Source organism: Gopherus evgoodei, chromosome 8 (assembly GCF_007399415.2).
Source record: "Gopherus evgoodei ecotype Sinaloan lineage chromosome 8, rGopEvg1_v1.p, whole genome shotgun sequence".
NCBI classification, from domain to species: domain Eukaryota; kingdom Metazoa; phylum Chordata; order Testudines; family Testudinidae; genus Gopherus; species Gopherus evgoodei.
Window position 1 is genome coordinate 19,372,570 of NC_044329.1, and position 20,223 is coordinate 19,392,792.

General features: G+C 41.0%; 1 long non-coding RNA gene across 1 annotated transcript; it reads left to right on the forward strand.

The window, feature by feature from the left end:
- The first annotated feature begins 1,743 nt into the window (after nt 1-1,743).
- Nucleotides 1,744-19,279, forward strand: LOC115656611. Its single transcript, XR_004001704.1, has 3 exons — nt 1,744-1,754; nt 8,371-8,375; nt 19,199-19,279. It is a non-coding gene; the product is annotated as an uncharacterized LOC115656611 (long non-coding RNA).
- The last annotated feature ends 944 nt before the right edge of the window (nt 19,280-20,223 follow it).

Genomic DNA, 20,223 nt, shown 5'->3' on the forward strand with positions numbered 1-20,223 from the left:
CTATCACCCCTTCTATTGTAATGGACATCTTTTCTACTAGAATTTTTAAATAGCCTCCAAATGCCTTTAGAATCAACTATAGTAGCTCCAAGTCCCTCATTTTCCATATGGGGGGCTCTTGTCATCATTCTGATAATATGTTCCGTCTCCAAGAGGTCTGATATATCCTTCCAAGGCTATAATATCACAATGAATTAGCTAGTATCTATGTCTACCAATGAAACAGAACTGCTTAGCTTTGTCCTAGGCGTTTTACTGCTAATAGCCAGAGAATCTCCTTTAACTTAAGAGTCAAGGTGTTGTGCATTTGGGCTTGGTCCCAGCAAAGCACTTAGGGCCTGACCCAAAGCCAATTGAAGTGACTGAGAATCTTTCTGTTGACTTCAGTGCATTTTGGATCAGACCCTTAAGAACATGTGTTGCTAACCATGTGAGTAGTTGCATCGACTTTGTCGGGATTACTCATCTGCATGCGATTAAGTGTTTTGATGTATCAGGGTCCTGGAGCATCAGAACGAGGGTTATATTATCACTGGAGCTTGGATGTTCCAAGACATCATAGTATACAGTATGGTGAAATCCAAGCTGGTCATGAATTTGTCACAATAAGAAATAGTGACAATGTCAAATTAAAAGAAGGACCTGAAAACTGACATAAGGTGCTCCCCTAACTCAATAGAGATATACCCAGAACCGACAATATTACTGTGCTTTAGTGATCTGGTTGAGACAAGCCTCCGGCATGTCCCAGGCAGGCAAGCTATACCTACTAAAGGTAGGAAACAGTTGCACAGTGGGCTATGTGTAATGACTATCACTGACCTGTCGATGTGGACCATACCGTTAAACCCTCAGCCATATCTTACAATGCCTCTCTGTGGCTTTTGTCAAGGTGAGTTTGTAGAATGTCTCCTTGGGATGTCTCTTAGAGGTCAATATATTCTCTGTGTGTTTGTGGTCACCAATCACCAAAATTCAGACCATAATTTTAATGCAATAAATTCCTCTGGATTAAATTATTGAAAACATATCTCCTTAAGTGATGAAGGGGCAACTTGTACCTTAGTTTGCAGGAAGAATAAAGTGCGTCATCAGGTGAGATGCCGGTACCGAAAATAGCTTCAAAATAAAATGAGTGTTAAGAAATAAAGGCTGTAAATCTGTTGGAAAGGTGATGCTGGTGACATTAATCTCCAGACAGAAAATATCCAGCTCAAATGAGTCTGTGAACATTAGCAGCAGCAGCAGCAGAACTGAGGGTATGAACAGAAATGCCTCTGATTATATACTGCTATTTATAGATAAGGAACAAACTTTTAAAGAAAGAGGGGTGAGAAGTATTCATTGCTTTCAAAATATAGTCACAAATCACCACTGTGCTTGCCAGCCAAATGCTCAGATATTGTTGAGTGATACAGGCTGAAAAGAGAAAACAATAAATCCACTCCAGAAGGAGAAGTTTGGACAAGGCACTCAAGAAAAACAAAGATTTTTTTTTCCCTTTGTCAAACCCTCATGCAGTAGATATGGACAAACTAGATTATAAAAATAAATTTCACCAAAAAATGGAACAGATCCCCAAATCCTTTTACAGGTTTCCAATTGCTGTGAATTTTTTCTTTAATCCAGGTTTTTTTTTATTTTGTCCCGTTTTCATGCACCTTTGTTCTCCTGTGTTGCAGGTGGGACCAGAAATGTTGAAATAATAACACCACTTTGCATTTCCACAGCACTACTCATCCAAGGATCACAAAGTTCTTTGCAAACATTTTATAGTATTAAGACTCACAGAGCTCTATGAGATGGGTACTTGTTATTAAATCCATTTACTCATGGTGATACTGACAAAGGTGAAGAGGTTTTTGCCTGTAGTTGCAGAGAACATCCATGGAAGAGTTAGGATTGCAACCCAGATCACCTGACTCCCAGCTATATTCTACTTGGAATAACTTTACGTCAATTGAATACCGGGCTATAAACTACTACAGGGGAAAAATTGGAATGGAAGTGAGCAATCATACTGATGTTGAGACCAACTTTGTGAAGAAAAAGATTGTGTGATATATTTTACTATTTGTGATTGTGAAATTAATGATAATGGGAGAGATTATTAAAGGCACAAGCAATAGATAGGCACCTGATTCCCATTGAAAGCCAATGGGAGTTATGCACCTAACTGCCATTTGTGTCTTTGAAAAATCTCCCCCTATTGTCACGATGCAAAAATACAGTGGGGCCGAGTTACAGTTGAATAGGATACCTGAACTTTGGTATTTACTGAGCTTTGGTGGTTTAATTCTGCAACCTAAATATTCCAGTAACAGATTTTTTGGTATGGAATTATTCAACTATCAAAGAAGAAATAAACATATCAGAAAAAGGACATAAAAGTTGAAGGTTCCAATATAATTACATACAGGAACTTGAGACAGTGTGTGTGGAGGGGGGAGGGAGGAAAGGGGAGAAGGAATTATCTCCAAAATTCCATTTCAGCTACTGAGAAATTGTTAATAAAAGTTAGTTGGTGTTAATTGGCCCAAATTCTTTTAGCCATATGCAGTCTCATGCAAGGATACATGAAAGCCGATACCATCTGTGGATGGCAGTTTATAATTCTTAATGAGTCAAGGTTTATCCTTACAACCAGCATGTTTCAGCAGACACTGCCCACACATACCAACAGGAAGATTTCCTCTAGATTTGTCCCCACTTATACCAGAGGAGAGGAAGGGAACTTTCACTTAGAACCCAAAAGAGGGAGAAAGGAGACAAAAAGGAGAAAGAGGAGGAAAAAAGGAGAGAAGAGAGTTCTCCCTGGCATTAAAATATATGCCTCACTCCTATGATAAGATGACTTTGTGATCAATAGGAACATACTAATATTATGCCTTTGGTATGTTATCTTCTCTGTGACCCACTTAAAGCTGTAGCGAGCACTTGAACTTTACAAATATAATGTGCATATACATGTTAGTCCCTTTTAAAGTGCGGGACTAAGAACAATGGTTTGAACAAGCATGCACAGAGTCTTCTGTATATCCAAGGCAACAGTAGGTGATGCAGAATGACTCTGAAGCCTGGAAGGTAGAATTAATCTTTCTTGACTCCAACAACAGTCTACATTTACTTGGACTATGATCAGGATTTAGCTTTAGTAGTGTATAGCCACTTTGTAAGATTCCCTGCCATTTCCACCACAGTTCAGCCAGGGCTTGAATTTAGGTCTCTGGAAGGGGAAAAACTAGTACACTCAGCTACTGTAGTGCCACTCAGTTCCAGTTAACAGCTTTCTCTTTAATATGTTCCATCCCAGTCCAGTATGAGGGTGCTGACCAAGCTAAGCCAGTGTTTTGCTTACAGCAGCTGAGCTGAGAGAATGAGATAGCAGAGGGTTTAGCTTGGGAGGGATTCAAGGGTCTAATCCATTGGAAAGCTGAGTGACCATAGCAATGTAATGTTCCACCTCCACTATGACAAACTGACTATCTTGCCATCTCATGCTGCTGACTGATAAATGGAGCAAATGGTTTTAGGTCTGGAGCCAGATACTGTCCTATTTTTCCAGATGGAGGTTAGAGTGAAGAAGGCAGGATGCCATCTGGAAGGAGATCGGTCTTGCCTTGCAGGTGCACAGCAGGAAAACTATAGGTTTGAAATAAAAACACGTATATCCTATATATAGCATATGGGATGGTCCTCTGGAGCCCAGATTATCATGTTATTAAGAGTTCTGCCATTCCAAAGGGTGCATTCTTCACAGCAGCATGAAGCTCCATAACAAAGCCCAGAGCAAGAATCTCTCAGATATTGAACTGGTTTTGGAATAACGGTTTATTTTATAGCTCAAGGTACAGCCAGTTTTTGCTTCCATTTATCTGAATGGCTTGGATTTCCCAGAGCTATTGAAAATGATAAGCCCTTCAAAATGTGTGGGAAGTTTTAGTGAGATGCTGTGATAGCAGACCTGCCAAACAACAGAAGTTATAGACACTTGTCATAGCATTCCCTCTCAGATCTGAACCTTAGTGTTCAGAAAATGAGATACTAGCACCTGAATCTTCTAAGCTTAATTACCAGCTTAGATCTGATAGCACTGCCACCACCCAAAAATATAGTGTTTTGGGGCACTCTGACCTCCCCAACCTTCCCTGGGGACCCCAAGAACCCAGATCCCTTTTGGTTCTTAAAACAAGGAGAAATAAACCATTCCCCCCACCTTTCCCCCTCCCAGAATTTCCCTCCCTGGGCTATCCTGAGAGATACTGATCCAACCTCTTAAATCAACATACAGAGAAGCATCTCCCTTCCCTTCCACAAAGATGCAAACAGATTCAAGGAAAACAGAGAGAGATTCTATCTCTCCCCCCTCCCGTCTCCCCCACCCGTCCTGCTGAGTTATCCCAATCCCCTGGAATAAAACAAGGGAAACAAAGAAAAATAAATCAATCAGGTTCTCTAAAAAGAAATCTTTTAATAAAAGAAAGAAAAAAGTAAAGAATTATCTCTGTAACTTCAAGATGTAAATATTACAGGGTCCTATAGCTTACAGATACCAGAAAGAGACTTTCCCCCCAGTACCAATACAAATCAAAATATTCCCAGCAACTACACATATAAAAGTTGACCAGCCAGATCCACAACTGCAAATAGAGTAAAACAATCAAAAGCCTAAATCGCCTGTTTTTACTTACTATTTGAAAAGAAACTTAGAAAGCCTGTAGTAATGTCTGGTCTCTCTCAGACCCTCCGAGAGAAGAACCCACAACGGACAAAGAACACACACAAAAGCTTCCCTCCACCCAAATTTAAAAGTATCTTGTCTTCTGATTGGTTTTCTGATCAAGTGTCCCGTTCCCTGCTTGTAACCCTTTACAGGTAGAAGAGACATTAACCCTTAACAATCTGTTTATGACAACACTAGGGTGCATGCAATGCACAGGTGAGACCAGAGTACAGAATTAAATTAGGACATATTTATCAAAAAGCAATATTTGGCTTCATATTGAACATATTCTTTCATAATACATTAATGTAGAGTTGGGAATGGGTATGGAGGTGTCTGGAAGGCCTTGGGGAAACAGATTGAACTAGTTTGATGAATTCTAGGATCCTCAAAAGCAACAGAATGTCTCTTTTCCCAAAAGCCCTGAAAGACTGGCTAGATTTTAAACTACTCAAAAGCATGTGGTATGAAGTACTTGTACTGTGTGCATGTGATCAGATTGCCCTATCATGGCTGACCCACAGGTAGGATAAGATACCCATCACTCCTACCAGCTGAAGGCGATCTCCAAGTGCAGAGGGTTATGTTTTTCTGATGCTGAAAAACCAGAATTCTAATCCTGCCATTGTGGAGTGGTGGCTGTGGATGTGTGAGATTTATCTGGAAATTGCGTCTGTGATAGCATATGATTTCATTGGGATGTGAGTAGGCAGCTTTTTGAGCCAAGTCTCCTTCCCAGCCCAACGTGTAGGTCCTTGACTACTCTTGTATTCAGGGGACATCGATTCTCAGGCAACCATACACATTTTTTAAAAATATATATTTCTGCTTATTAGAATATATATGACAGAGGTCTTTTAAGAGCAGAGATAATGCTTATGTCCATTTCAGTTACTCCTAAAATACTTTAAATAACTGGCTAGTATGTATGTATGTGCATCATTATCTTCTACTCTATGAAATCAGAACTCATCATCTATGTGTATTAGGCCCTGTATGTCTAACCTCTAATGCAGTAGTTCTCAACCAGGGGTCCAGGGCCCCCTATGGGGCCTCAGTCAGGTTTCAGTGCTCAATTACTGGGACCCAGGGCAGAAGCTGAAGCCCCACCGAATGGGGTTGAAGACCAGGGCCTTGAGCCTTACCATCCAGAGCTGAAGCTGAAGCCTGAGCAATGTAGCTTAGTGGAGGCCCATGTGGGTCGGTCCCCAGGCAGTTGTCCTGCTTGCTATCCCCTAATGCCGGCCCTGGCTTTTATATGCAGAAAGCCAGTTATTGTGGCACAGGTGGGCCATGGAGTTTTTATAGCATGTTGGTGCGGGGTGGGCTCAGAAAGAAAAAGGTTGAGAACCTCTGCTCTGATGGTCATTCTTCTTAAGCAAGACATGGGGGGTGAGGTAATATCTTTTACTAGACCAAAGTCTATTAGTAGGAGAGGCAATCTTTCAAGCCACACAGAGCTCTTCTTCAGGTTCTTCAGTGCAAGAAGTGGGAGATTGCAACATTACTCCTTAAATTTGGCCTGGCTTCCCCAAATTTCAGTGAATAGCGTTGCAGTGCCACTCATATTTGGCACCTGTTTTTGTGTGTGTGCACATGCGTGTGTGTTTGTTTTATGGTACTTGAACTGATGGCATCAAAATTGCCCCGTGAAACAAACTGTGGCTGCAACTTTTAAACCAAAAAATCATAACTTTCTTATTGTCTTAGGCCTGATGTGAAGCAAATTAAACTTAATGGAAAATATCCATTGACTTCAAAGGGCTTTGTATCAGCTCCTTAGTGGAGGAATAACACCAGCCAAACTGGAAAGAGATAAGCAACTGTGCAAGCCTATTCTTTGTCTGTTGGCGGAAAGGACTAAATCAATCAGGAACATGTAGATCATTGCCATGCATTTTAGCAAACTGCACCATGCTGGCCAGATACACAAAAATGATCAAGGAATAAACAAGCATCATTATTTGGAATAGCATCTTCCTGTCACTAATACCTATAGTTGCAGAACAGAGCAAGTTCAGCCAGTCACATAAATGTGTGTAGTCCTGAATATAAATTACATACAGGGCTAAGTTCACAAGTACAGATAAAACCAGACCTGACCCTACCCTTTGTTCATAACTTCAAATTAACCTTTTTGTGGCGTTTGAAAATATTTTAACGTTTTTCATTTGTCTTTGTATCTTCTGGCTCCAGACCTGATCTGAAATACAAGGAGTGGGTGAATGACAAATCGCTTTCTTGCAATACTTTCCACACAGACAAAAACAAAGAAGACCAAATTCTGTTCTCTGTTACACTAGTATAAATCAGTGTCAATAAAGTGAGGCCGGATTTAAACCCCTGGATTTAAACCCCTGGAAAGGAGTCCAGAATTCGGCATTGGCTGCTTGACACCACGGTGGAAAATTTATTCATCCAAGATTTGAAGCTGTGCTCTGAGTATATTAGTAACCCAGTTGTTTACTGTTGAGCTATTGGAGGGGCCCAGCAATGATAGTGGGAGACAATCCTGACGGGAGACTGTACATCCCAAGCTGCTTAGGGAGACACAGGCACTGATCAAATAAAAGCCTGTCTCCCACCCAGGAAAAAAGGGAACACATTGAGTGCTCTGATTTTGATTTCCTGTCTCTCACAGAAATACCTGGATCCTGTCAGTAAATTCCAGTGACAGGGAGATCTGTGTGACACACGTTTTCATCCTATTTTTGGACTAATCATTGGCAAAGAGTTGTCAGCATCTTCTCAGCATGAACTGTTAGAGCTGAAGCAGAGACCAATGGCAAACTCCACCTACTTGTCAGTGTGGATCCCTTAGGGAAGTTTATATTTGGGATCTTGGGATTTTAGTTCTAGGGAGTTTTCATTTTCATTCACCATAATATGATCCCTATTCACCCCCTATCCCTACAATAAGGAGCATTACATTCATGTAAAATATTAAAATATATGTTTCTTTATAAAAGATGCATTAGTGTAAGTTCTAGTTCTTTGAAGGTTCTTTAGGGCTTCAGTGTTTCCATGACATTGGCTGTATAGTGGATTTAATGCCAGTATAGATTATAGGAAACTGCCCAAAGCAGAAAAACCATTAAATACCATTGAGATATGAGGTTTTCTTGCAACTTGGAAAGAGTGCACATCCAGCATTGTCTCCTTTGCTGTATTAACAACGTGCTCCATATCTGCAAGCTAAAGGTCTAACAATGAATTTACAGCATGTGGAATATTATAAATCTGAAAAATATCCTTTGAAACTCATGTTACTGTTGGCCTTTAATTTGTGCCCACAGCATCCACCCAGGGGATTTATAGCACAGCCTGCTAGTGCGCCCTGCAATTCACACCCCACCCCCAGTGCGAACTGCGGGGCCATGTAGACGAGCCCTCAGTGCCTGCAATACGTAGTAAAAGCTGTCAGTGTCAATGACTATGACAAGCTGCCAATCCTCTGGCATGTGCCTAGCACATCAGCAGAACAGGCCAAGAGTGGGCAGGAGAGCTCTTTTGCAAGTGCTTCAGATTAAAACAAGCACATGTGGCTGGAATGGGGTGGTGATCCAATGGTATTGGGATAACTCGGATTGTTAACAGAAAGCTAATATACTCAATGCAATGGCAAAACCAAAGGCCAATAGGACCAGTAAAGGTAATAATAGCCTCTGTACAACAGCAATCTATCAAGCGCCTTTTGCTGTGCTTTATGCTGTGAAGTTAATGGGTGAAATCCTGACACCACTGAAGTCAATGGGAGTTTTGTTACAGAAGGGAATAGGAGTGGGGTAGCCCCTTTAAATTTTGTGAGCTCTCTAGTGGTGCTCACCGTGTTCTGTGTTTTGGATGCCTCCGGTATTCAGTAGAATAATAGGACTTGCATTGCATGTTTGTGTAAATTGAGTAAAGATGGTTATTTGGGATTCAGCTATACCCAGTGGCTTCTTCATATTATATTTATTTGGAGCAAAAGACACAACACCCATTAACTTAAGTGGGCCAGAATGTCACTCAGTTTTGTTTAAGACAGTGGATATTTGCAGTATAAAGGGGATAACATACAAATAATGCATAACATAAAAATGTTAAATATGCCTCTGATGGCTGAAGAATGACACTAGTCACGCTTTCATATTCATGTCCCTAGACTATCCAGTACAAGTGGTTGGCAAATAATTAAAATTCGCTCCTCTGGCTCTTGGATGATTTGATCACTAACAGACTTGTATGTTTCTGTTTCAATGTCTCATCGAATCCTGGAGAATTCAAAACAGAAAGAACTCAACATATAGTTGGTAATCCTTAAAATTCTGCCAGTTTTGCCTTAGATAGCCCTATACTAATTTAGGGGATATTATTTTTTGAGGCAGGGTGACCTTTATTATGCTATTTGGGTAACGTGCCCTGCCATAGCAAAGGAACATGTATAACTTTTTTCATTTATGATCTGAAAATATACTGTTTTATTAACCACTGCTTCAAGTTATGAACCAGCACATGGTCTAATTACTGCTCTAAAGTGACTGGACTCGCATGCAGCCACCTGACGATCAGGGTGGCTTAAAACCACCTTATGTTACATTCCACTGCTAAGCTGCAGGAATTCATTCAAAATTGGTGCAGCAGTGCAGAAAATGGGTGAAAACGTCAAAGACCTCATCCAGAGAACAACTTCCACCACGCTTTTAATTGCCAATGAAGTTAGCACAAGTTGTTTATATTTTAGGCCTCCCAACCTTGCCTGAGCCTCTTAAATGAACAGATTTGATAGTAGTCAAATGGGATATTAGTGGAAGACAGTTTCCCAAAATTAAGAAAAAGATAGAGCTGCCTCTTCCTAGGCTGAAATTCTATAGTGTGTTCTGTGTAGCTGAACTCTGCGTAAATGTTTGTACAAGGTGTTGCTGAGTTTACTGGACCTCTGAGTAATGCCAGTAATAACCACAGTAAGGGGGCTGCAGTAATATCATATTTGATTACTTCCCCTTTCTTGCACTTCACCCTACTCTCCTGCTGACACACAAGCCAGAGCTCAGTCGTTCCAGGACGAAGATTTAATGTTACACTTTGGAGGGAGAGAGACATACGATTTCTTAACAAATAACATTTGATTAGTGTAAACAATCTACAAGCAATATTAGGATGAGTTGTGACTATTTCTCTCAAACCACTATTATGTGATAGCCCTTTGATGTTCCTAACCAAAATGTCCACACCTGTTGCTATTACAGAATATTGAAGAAATGTATCCCTTGTACCCACACACATACACACACTTCCCTCCAGCTTTCTCATGGAGTGAGTCCTGTGTGCAGTTCAAAACATTTGTCTCTTGAAATTCCTACAACTAGAGATGAGTGTCAGCTCCACTGTCTGCTCCCACCTCCTCTGCCTCTCTTCAGCAACAACAGTCCCAGACTCTCACAACTAGTGGTAACTTCCAGTCTCCTTTTCGCTGGCTTGTTCATTTGGTTCTCCCTTGTATTGCTTCTTTGGCGTGGAAGATACGATTAATTTGTTCATGAGACTGGCAGAATGGCTTTCCTATTTGTTGGTGTCTGTTGTTATGCATGTCCATATGGGTGTCTGGAGGCTGGTATAAATGACAGATCTGGATTACTCTACTGTGGGACATAATTAGATCTTTAAACAGTGCCTTTCATCCTGAAGGCTCTCAAAGCTTAAACTGAGATATTCAGAAAATACACAAGGATTACTTCTTCCACTGCTGCAATGCAGCTCCCTATAGATGTGTTGATTCTAGAGCACGTGGCATATCTGTAACATTTTTGCATTTCATTATGAATTCAAAATCAAGCCCATCTCACAGAAAACTTAACCAGGATGGCAAATATTTTTGAAAAAAAAATGTAAGATAAACCAAGCCAGTGATGGGGCCCAAACTGATGAAAACATTCAAATCTCAAATGTTTATAGTTTCTGGTACAAAAATAACAGATTTGTTTCTATTTATTATTATGATTATTATTAATTATTTGTATAACAATAATGCCTAGAAGGCCCAACCAAAACTGGTGACCCCATTGTGCTAGGCACTGTACAAACACAAAGTAAGATGCAGTTCAAGCCCCATGGAACTTACAATCTAAACAAACAACACAGAGAAGCAAAGTGGTTTATCCAAGGTCACACAGCAGTTGAGTTGGGATTAGAACTCAGGTCTTTTGAGTCCCAATTCAGAGCCTAGCTACTGGACTGCAAAGGGGCACATTTATTATAGAGCCACACAGAAATAGATAAAATTTTCATGCAAAAACTGGATTGTATGACGAGCCCTACGCATTTCTCAGCTCTCCCAGGTCTCTAGTCTCTCTTTCCATTGTCTCTCCTCCCCTCATGTCAGGTTTTTAATCTTCTGTCTGTTTTCATTTTGTTTGTTGTAAGGGTGGAACATGCATGTGCTTGGTGGGGGAGAAGATGGGCTATTTGAGAGCACTGGGAAAAGCAAGGCTGTGTTGGTCCTTCTGGTCACTGAAGTGGAAGAGGCTGCAAGTTGTTAGGCATTGAAGTAATGCATGCCCATGATGTCTTCTGACTCCAGGCTGGAAAGGAACCAGCTGTCTGTGATATTAAGCACTGAGCCTGTGCTGTTGGCAGTCATCTGGGCTCAAGTAAAGCTAGCTAAGCTTTGCTCTGGGGATTGTATGAAATGGGTTTTAGTACAGATCTGGAGTTGGAGGAAACAGGTACATTACACAAATTCCTGGAAAAACCTAGCCTGCTGCTGTACAGGAGCAAAGTGAGTCACTTGAGAAAGAGCAGTGGGGCATTCTATTAGGGAGAGAACAGGGTTGCTCGTGATATTTCTATTACAAGAAGGCCCTAGGGCAAGTGCTGTGCTCCAGATAATGCCAAGTGAGAAGGTACTGTGGAGAAGCCATCTGCTGGGGGAAGGGAAGAGATGCAGCTCCAAAGCACAGTGGGCAGATCAGATGCTGCCATGGGACAAAATGAGGCCAAGAAGAATTTCAAGAAATGGTCACAATAGCTACTGAAGAAACGCATGTGCTTATTAAGTTTCACAAGATGCTTCATATTTTAGTGTGTGTAACTCAACACGTTGCATAATTTAATCAAGCAAGCCACATCCTACCCTTAAATGAGATGAGAATCTAAGATATGGGGACAGAAGTGTCATCTGCATAGGGCATTAAGACTTCACATTCCCTGACAGATGATGCCTTACTCCCTAGAAGTAATATAAGCACTTCGTCTATTATTTGCATCACACAGAGGAATTTCTCTCCCTCCCCCACCCCTCATCTATCCTGGCATCTGCTGTGGCACTAATAGTTATGGGCCAGTGGTGATTTCAGTTAACTAAAGCTGGTATTAGATTAATGCTAAAATGAAAACACTGAAAATACTTTCTCTGCAAAGATGCTGCTTAATTCCTATAGAATAGAATCTGGTCCAGCGAATTGTCCAGGAGACCTTAGTGCGAAATGACTTTGCTGGTAACCTTTCAGCAGAGAGAGATAGTGTGGACAATTATGTTGACCTAGATGTAGACTTTGATATAGGTGACAGCCAGGTATATGCCATCACATAGACAAAGCAGAACATTCCGGTGACCAGTTAGCAAGAGAAAAAGTTATATGTCATGCATCAAATACATATAAAAATGCATAAAATGGACAGTGGAGGGGGAACCAGTGAAAGTCTTTAAGGCGGGGGAGGATGTGATTGTGCTTCTTTGCTTGGCATACTGCAGTCTTCTGAACAGACTGGAGTTGGGGAGTGAGGAACTCAGGAGATTCATTGAAATAGGAGGAGGAGGATTTGAGGCACAGAGTGACACACGCATGCAGGATCAGTTCAGCAGAGTAACTTTGTTTGGTGGATGTTGATGTTGTGGAGGAGGTAGCAGGTGGTCGTGCTGAATTTAGTGTAAAGAGCAAGAGAGAACTCAGGTCTGTAGATGACTTCAAACTATGTTTGCAGACCTGACAGGCAAAAGCAGATGTAAAAGAGAGACAGGATTTGGCTCCGCTGGAGAAATGACGGAGGGAATAGATCTTGCTCAAGGAAAAGCTGTCCAAAAAGGCAACATTCAAAAGAAAAAGTCAGGTGTTGATATATGTTGATAAAAGTTCACTGTGTATGTGTATGTTGGAGGTGTATTAAGGCCTTTTTAGATTCAGCTTTTACAGTCTGTTTTATTAAAGCATAAAAATAATTCATTACTGGGCTATTAGTGCAGCCTTAACACAGCAGCACCAGAGATGCCACTCCTAATTAGGGTGATACTACAGAGCTAATTATTTGTTTTGAAACAACAAAGAATTATATAATTGAGTGACTGGACTCTAACCTCTTACTCACAGAATAAATAAAAGACCTCGTGATTAGGCTCATTTGCTATGTCATTACATTTCTGCACCTGTACCGCATTCAGGGAACATCCGCCTGGCTTTAATGCAAAGCCTTAATTAGAAGGTTCATTCGCTTTCAGGGATCAGCTGAAATGTTAAAGGCTGGACAACAACACTGAGTAAATGGATGCCTTTTAGAAAATTATCTTATTAAAGGGAAAAATCAATGCTTTGCTGAATTTTTTTCTTAACCTTGCTACATGGAAGGAGATACTACGTAAGCGCTATAATTTAGGATCTAAACCAATAGAGTCTATAGGCCTCTAAAGAACCTCAATTATATGAATTTGGGCTAAAGTTTAAAGCTTGTCCTGTGGCTTTTGACACTGAAAAGAGGAGAAGCAATGGAAAAGGTACAGGGTTGGGAATTAGGAAATCCACAGTCTATTCCTTTCGCTGCCACTGATGTGCTGTTTGACCTTGGGCAAGTCTCTTCCCCACTGTTTTTCCTCCTCTGACTTGACTGGATAGTCTGTAAACTCTTTAGGATGTCTCCTACCATGTGAGTGTATGAAGCCTAGTATAGTGAAGCCCTACCATAATGGAAATAATAAAAAGTGTGAGCTATGCAAAGAGCCGTTTCTAGCTGCAACAGGCTTAACACAGCACAGATGGATGCTCACCTCATAGGATTGCTTTCTGAGGACTTTGACGATCCAGCATTCCTGGTTCCAGTCTCAAAAGCAATAACATGGAGGCTACCCATGACTGGGTGACTGCTAAATAGTGAATTTCACTCTTGTCCATGGCAGGCAAACACACCAGAAACTGCTTAAACAATAAATTCCTTTCAAAGCTCTTCCACTCATTAAAAATACCCCCACCAAATGAAATATTTCAGGCAAATAAGGATTACAGTTTCAAAGTGTGATGGAATTCAATCCAGGTATAATCACTCATGCTGTCAAGCCCGCTAGGCTCAAATCTGATCCGCCTTACAAACCCAGTGAAAAACATCTTCTGGGCTTCAAAGATCTGAATTTGAGATCAGCTTCAGACTGCAGCCCTATAGATTAAATTATAGGTGCTCTTTTGTACCTACAATTGTTTACTGTCTGCAAACCAGGGCCAAGATTTTTAAAACCAGCGGCCTAAAGTTATGGTCCTAAATTCCTATTTAGGCAATTAGATAAGTGACCTGTTTTTTAAAAGTGTTGAGCATCCAGTAGCTGTCACTGACTGTACTTTCACCAGATACCAACCAGATTACAGGTCGTAGCTTCAATGAGAGCTACTGAGTGAAATCAGACCACTGGCAATTAGATAGAAAGCTAAGTGACCTGAATTATGGGCACAATTATCTATTCCTGAAAATTGGAGACATATAAAGGGCACACAGGTTGCAATATGTGTTCCTAAATATCTTTTCTTTTATGAAATCCATCACTCTGTCACACAACAATGTATGAGAAAAAACTTCACTCCTAAAAGTCATGAACTGGGGTGGGAGGGCAGGGGAGGGGATGTTGGAGGGCAAGGAAGAAGATAAAAATATGTTGGAGGTCATCCAAAAATCAAACTCAAAATAATAATTATTTTACATTTTGGAGTCGCATCTTTCATCTGCACTTAAGGAACTCTAAACACCAATTCAGACAGGCCAATCTGCTGTACTTAATTTGTAATGAAAGAGGTGCAGGGGCTCCAGCAATTTTTTTACATTCTTAACTAATGCAGGAAGCCCAGAGGTGCCGGGGCTCTGAACTGCCAAGCCTAGAGGTGCCAGGGCTCAGCCCAGCACAAATTAAGCACTACCAATCAACTAAATGTTGAAATTATTTTGGTTAATTAATGAGCAAATGATGCAGATCCAAAGACAGAACTGCGGGTTCTACATGTCTACTACCAGGGGGAAATGTAGTGTTGAAAAGCGCTTGAAATTTCTCTCTTTTGTCATTTGGTGACCCAGTCTGGGGGAACTGAGCCATGCTTTCCTTTCTGCCTCTGGTAATAAAGGCTGGGATTATTCTCCTGGCTTCTGACTGAGACCCATTATTGCAGGGCAGCTGTCACTCTGAGACAGTTCATGTTCAATTTGATAGATTATGCAATCACTCTGGTTATGACATAATTACAGTATATTTGAGAAACTGGAAACACAAAGCTGCAGAAATATTTGATGGGGGTAAATAATTCATGAAGACAGAAAAAGAAACCTGACTTGAGCCTTCTGGAACCAGACTGCATTCACTACTTTCAGCTCTTCTTCATGAGCTTCTCTCTTTGGTATTTTTCTCAGTGTTGTGCATATGAGCAGCACTCCATTGATGAGCCTCAGAGCTGGAATCTTCCATTTAGAGACAGAACAGATTCAGCAGAAGGGAACCGTCATAGCAGAAATTAGGCAGGGTTTGCATAAGCAGCTCTGCAGCAAAGCCAACACTTCTCTGCTGTAAATGGACGCTACTGGCAAAATCTCTCTCTTTTCTGATGTGCTGTCTTCATTTAGGCCTCTAGCACGGTTAGCAGTGGAAAAATTCCTCCTAAGCTATGGCCAAGGAGGACATGGTGCAGTTGAGAAGGGGTGACCTTCGTACTCCTCAATCCTCTGGGCTTTCCCTCACTGTAATGCCGTGCAAAGTGTAGGCTGTTGTAAAGTTAGGCTGACTGCCAATGGCCCCAAGAAGCCAGTACAGCAGTGACATTAGTAGGTTGTAGGGAGATGACAGCCAGGCACCCTTAACTTGAGGACAATGGGAAGGGTGTGTAGCAGTGCTAGCCCTGAGAGATGTGGCAGGCTAAGTAGACATGGTGAATGGGCCAATACTGATAGAAAGCACATTGAGATACTTATATGGAAGGCCCCATACAAGTACTATATGTTCCTAAAAGGATACGGTAAACAGTTCTAGAAAAGGCATGAAGTAGCCAATAGCTGCATTTCCTGAGGCACAGAACACAAGGAACCAGATTTTCCATGGGCAGCTGAAAAATGGTCTGAACATTAATTCACCTGATAATCTATAAATCTTTAGGAGACATTAGTCTACCAGACTACTTCTCCAGTGTACTCTACTGTACTTAATCAGGATCATTTTAACTGGGACTGTGCACTTGAGTTCTTCAGAAACCCCCCCAAATTTCACTATTTGTATTGATGTTTTTTCTGTCTCAGAGACTAGACTAATGCAAGAGCTGGTCTCACCATTTTATTATTTTGATATTTATATCACAGGATCCCTAGAAGCCCTGACTAGAATTGGAACCCTGACTGAGCTAAGCACTGTACAAACACAGGCTTGGTCCCCGCCCCAAAGAGTTTACAATCTAAGGAGACAAATGAGTCATGAAGGGTGTGGAATATATTCAGTTTTAATATCCATTTTTTGCAAGCTTGCACATACACAAATCTGTTTCTTCTTTCTCTATTGCCACTATTGGGAACTGAAATACTATCCATATGAGCACCGTCACACCAATAATGTGTCTTATGGGAGCACAAAATACAGCTCCTGCTACAGCCAACGACAGAAATGCCTTCTAAAAGGCAAAATGGGATTGCAGTGCACAGTTCCATGTGCTGCTTCATTGCCACAATTATGAAGATCTCATTAATTACTCAGCAACTAGACATAGCAACTGTACACACTTAAGAATGAATTTGGGATCAACTGGAGAGCTAATTCTGCTGCTAACAGCTCTTTCTTGAGCAGACACAGAGCTTGTGTTGTCTTCAATTACTGCACAGAGTACTGCTAATCACAAAGACAAATTGCATGAAAATGTAGGAAAAGGGTAGGGAAATAATTCTGCTGGATCTATGGGTTTGGAGAACATGGCAATACACACTAGAATAATATGGAGAAATAAGAAGAATGAACAGGCTTATTACTCAAGTATCAGAGGGGTAGCCACGTTAGTCTGGATCTGTAAAAGCAGCAAAGAATCCTGTGGCAGCTTATAGACTAACAGACATTTTGGAGCATGAGCTTTCGTGGGTGAATACATGCATGCATGCATCTGATGAAGTGGGTATTCACCCATGAAAGCTCATGTTCCAAAACTTCTGTTAGTCTATAAGGTGCCACAGGATTCTTTGCCGCTTTTACAGGCTTATTACTATGAGGCAAAGATGAAAGAAAAGTTGTATTGTCTAGTGCAGGGATTGTCAGCCTTTGGCAAGTGGCCCATCAGGGAAATCCACTGGCGGGCCAGGCTGATTTGTTTACCTGCAGCGTCCTCAGGTTTGGACAATCGCAGCTCCCATGGGCCATGGTTTGCCATTACAGGCCAATGAGGGCTGTGGGAAGCGGTGCAGGCAGAGGGATGTGCTGGCTGCTACTTCCTGCAGCCCCCATTGGCCTGTAATGGCAAACTGCAGCCAGTGGGAGCTGTGATCAGCCGGACCTGTGGAAGCTGCAGGTAAACAAAACATCCTGGCCCTCCAGCGGATTTCTCTGACAGGCCATGTGCCAAAGGTTGCAGATCCCTGGTCTAATGGCTCAGACAAGGAACTGGGAAATTAGATTCCTGGGTTCTGTTTAGAAAGGTGCCCAAACTGGAACCTGTCATGAATCCTCTCCCATCTTCCCCGACTCTGCACTTTAGCAGGGAGTGGGTTTATTCCATCCTCTTTCTAGTTTACCAAAATATAACTGTCCCAGTTTTTTTATCTTGACTCCATCACTGACTCATTACTTGACCTCATGCAAATAGCTTACCATCATATTTTCAAAAGTTGCTACTAATGCTTAGCATAAGACAGCTTAGGTCTGGATTTTCAGAAACAGTGGAAAAATGAAAACCTCTTTTTGTGAAAAATCTCAAAAGGCCAGTGCTGTTTTTGTTCTGAAGTGTTTGAAATGGACCTATTTTGTCTATTTAAAAATTGTTTTTATGATTTGTTACCCCAGTATTGTTTTCAAGTATTTTACTGAAAACTATCACAACATCTACTGTAATTTTCCATTTGCCAAACTCGGTTTTTGGTAAATGAAAAATTACACTATTTCAATAATATTTTATACTGATTTTGACCAGGAAAAAAGCATTTTTTGTTTTTCCACACAAAAAAGTCCATTGAAAAGGAGAGGGCATTAAAAGACAAACTTTTCGTTTCAAAAATGTTGACTAACTCCAGCAAAAAGCCCCTGCAGATCTCATAGATTTCAACTGAAGTTGTAGCTGCTCACTATCAATGGAAATTAAGTATCTCAAGTTAGACATCCCAAATTAGTGGCCACTGTTAAAAATGTTGACTCTGACAGGATAAGGTCTCATCCCAGCCTCCACAGATTTGCTGACCTTCAGCTGTATATTTACACTTGCTCTTGCTATCACCTTACTACTCTATAGTCCATAGTATTTACAGTTACCATTTCCCCTTAGTTCTCTAACAAAAACAAGTTCTCTCTACCCAGCTCTTCCTTTCTGTGCCTTATGGGTTAATTAGCATTGTAGCTCTCTCCCACTCACCCCCATCTATCAATAAAGCACAACTTTGCCCCTCACATTTACCCTGGGGTAATTTATTTGGTGATCTGGTGATCAGAGTTCTGGGATAGCTGTAGTTGCCCAGCACTCTATCACATTGACCTTAATATTTCTGTACATCAGTTTCTCCATTTGTCTCAGTGCAGTGTTTACCAACTTCACATGAGGTGCTACTCACTTATGAATATATGTAATGTATGAATGGTTGGTTATACAGAAAGGATGAGTTCCTCAGATGCAATGTTATGATTGTTAAAGGTTAGTATTAAAACCGCTGCTCTGACCCAGCCCTGTCTAGGCTAAAGATTTCCAGCACGAGTTTGATCAGTTGTCCAGCACTTGAATTGAGAATCCCTAGGTCAGGTCCAAGAAGAGCTGACAAACACAACTTCAAACTGAATTATACGGGACAGAGGCTCCTATTTTGGGCCAAAGTCTTGATCTTCTCAGCTAACAGCTGGTTCTTTCAAGGTTTTTGAGGGAATCAGGGGGCAGACGGAAAAACTCATGATCTGCCTGACCTTGGTGAAACTTTCCCCTGGGTTTGCCAACAAAACTACCTCACATCTTATCCTCTTGCCTATTCAGTATGGGAACTGCTGTCAGACTTTGTTATATAAGGGATTAATTTGAACCATTGAATTGGAAGTACGAACACTACACCTCTACCCATTACAACACTACCCGATATAACATAAATTTACATATAACACGGTAAGGCAGTGCTCCGGGGGAACAGGGCTGTGAGCTCCGGTGGATCAAATCAATTTCACCTACAATGCGGTAAGATTTTTTGGCTCCCGAGGACAGCATTATATTGAGGTAGAGGTGTACATACTGTGTGATTTTGTGTATGTGTGTGAGGGGGTGAAGGGGTGAGATGAGGAAATACCAAGTAATTTACTATTCACACTCAATTTCACCCATTTATTTCATTTACCCATTACATCTGGATTCTGAAAACATGACCAGATCTTTGACTATCAGCCTTTTGTCTGATAGACAAGTGGTTTTTCCTTTTCTGAACTTAGAAGAATGCTGTGCTAAGAAACAATCATCTTAAGAGCAGTGCTAGCACAGAATAATTTGCCACCCTTTACTTCAAAAAATACTGCAGTATTCACTTCATTGTTCTAGACTAATAGTCCAGAACAATGCAGTAATGCTATCTATGTAAGCTGTACAATTTGGGATAATTACTGTAAAATAGACTTTTTTTTTCCTTTTGAATGAGCCCTCACTCCTCAACATCAGTGAGCTGGAAAGGTAAACTATGTGGAGACAGTGGAATAACTATCTGGGAGAGGAGAGGGAGAACAAAATACATGAAGATATATTTATCTTTCTTTCAGTCTTCAGACTTTAGCCTTAACTCATAAGCTTTAAGGTCAGAAGGGAACATCATGATCATCTAGTCTGACCTTTTTCACACTGCAGGCCATAGAACCTCACTTACCCACTCCTGTAATAGACCCCCAACTTCCAGCTGAGCTCATATAACATGTTCTAATTTCAAGTTGTCCTGTAGAAGGCAATTGAGTTTAATCTTTTATTTAGCTGTTAAGGGTCCATTTCAAGAGAAGTTTGTTCTTTATTTCCCATGTCTTAGTTTCATCAACCTGTTGGTTATTTTTAATATATTCAGTTTTTAGTTCAACAGCTGGTGACAGAGAT